Here is a 2,219-nt window from a genome sequence, read left to right as displayed (position 1 = left end):
CCTGTGCATGTGGATATGACTATAAACACCCATTCTGTGCTCCTATTGCGTTGAAGTTTATTTCAGATGGATAGGATTCAATATGTTGGAATTATTTTAAACATTAAACATTAGCGGATTATTTTTTCGCGTAACATCCATTTAGCTCCAATAGTTTGAAACCAGATGTAGCTACGTTCCTCCATTGTACTGTGTTATATATTGATATTGATATATTGGTTTTTATATATTGATATTTTATATATTGGTGTTTGTATGTACAGTGTATTTGGAAAGTATTCAGACCCCTTGACTTTTTCCACATTTTGTTACGTGACAGCCTTATTCTAAAATGGATCAAATTGTTTTTTCCTTCGTCAATCTACACCTAATACCTCACAATGGCAAAGCAAAAACATACTCTTTTACATTTTCACAAATGCATAATTTTTTAATTTTTTAAACAGAATACCTTTTTTACGTAAGTGTTCAGACCCTTTGCTATGAGACTCGAAATTGATCTCAGGTGCATCCTGTTTCCATGGACCATCCTTGAGATGTTTCTACAACTTATTGGAATCCATGTGTGGTAAATTCAATTGATTGGACATGATTTGGAAAGGTACACACCTGTCTATATAAGGTCCCACAGTTGAAAGTGCATGGCAGAGCAAAAACCAAGCCATGAGGTTGAAGTAATTGTCTGTAGAGCTCCGAGACAGGATTGTATCGAGGCACAGTTCTCGGGAAGGGTACCAAAACATTTCTGCAGCATTGAAGGTCCCCAAGAACTCAGTGGCCTCCATCATTCTTAAATGTAAGAAGTTTGGAACCAACAAGACTCTTCCTAGAGCTGGCTACCCATCCAAACTGAACAATCGGGGGAGAAGGGCCTTGGTCAGGGAGGTGACCAAGAACCCAATTGTCACCCTGACAGGGCTCCAGAGTTCTTCTGTGGAGATGAGAAAACCTTCCAGAAGGACCACCATCTCTGCAGCACTCCACTAATCAGGCCTTTATGGTAGTGGCCAGATGGAAGCCACTCCTCAGTAAAAGGCACATTAGCCCACTTGGAGTTTGACAAAAAAGTCACCTTTAGGACTCTCAAACCAAGACAAACAAGATTCTCTGGTCTGATGAACCCAAAATTGAACTCTTTGGCCTGAATGCCAAGTGTCACGTCTGGAGGAAACCTGGCACCATCCCTACGGTGACGCATGGTGGTGGCAGTATCATGCTATGGGGATGTTTTTCAGCGGCAGAGACTGAGAGACTAGCCAGGATCGAGGGAAAGATGAACGGAGTAAAGTACAGATAGATCCTTGATGAAAACCTGCTCGCGAGCATTCAAGATCGCAAACTGGGGCGAAGGTTTATCTTCCAACAGGACAACACTAAGCACACAGCCAAGACAATGCAGGAGTGGCTTCGGGACAAGTATCTGAATGTCCTTGAGTGGCCCAGCCAGAGGCCGGACTTGAACTTAACTGGACATCTCTGGAGACACCTGAAAAAATATGCAGAGAAAAATGTGAGAAACTTCCCAAATACAGGTGTGACAGGATTGGCAGCATCATACCAAAGAAGACTTGCGGTTTGATCACTTCCAAAGGTGCTTCAACAACGTTTTTTTATTTTTTATAAATGTTCAAAAATATCTAAAACCTGTTTTTTCTATGTCATTGTGGGCTGTTGTGTGTCGATTTGATCCAGTTTTTAATATATGTCCACTACCATTCAAATGTTTGGGGTCACTTAGAAATGTCCTTGTTTTTGAAAGAAAAGCACATTTTTTTGTCCATTAAAATAACATCAAATTGATCAGAAATACAGTGTTGACATTGTTAATGTTGTAAATGACTATTGTAGCTGGAAACGGCTGAGTTTTCTCAGCAACCATCATTCCTGTGTTCCAGTGGCACGTTGTGTGAGATAAAAGTTTATCGTTTTAAAAGCCTAATTGATCATTAGAAAACCCATTTGCAATTATGTTAGCACAGCTGAAAACTGATTTTCTGATTTTTAAAAATCACTAAAACTTCTTTAGACTAGTTGAGTATCTGGAGCATTTGTGGCTTCCATTACAGGCTCAAAATGGCCTGAAACAAAAACCTTTCTTTGGAAATTCGTCAGTTTATTCTTGTTCTGAGAAATGAAGGCTATTCCATGCGAGAAATTTCCAGGAAACTGAAGATCTCGTACAACGCTGTGTACTACTCCCTTCACAGAACAGAGCAAAC

Source organism: Oncorhynchus nerka, linkage group LG24 (genome assembly GCF_034236695.1).
Source record: "Oncorhynchus nerka isolate Pitt River linkage group LG24, Oner_Uvic_2.0, whole genome shotgun sequence".
In the NCBI taxonomy this organism is placed as follows: Eukaryota; Metazoa; Chordata; class Actinopteri; order Salmoniformes; family Salmonidae; genus Oncorhynchus; species Oncorhynchus nerka.
This window is presented reverse-complemented; position numbering follows the sequence as displayed.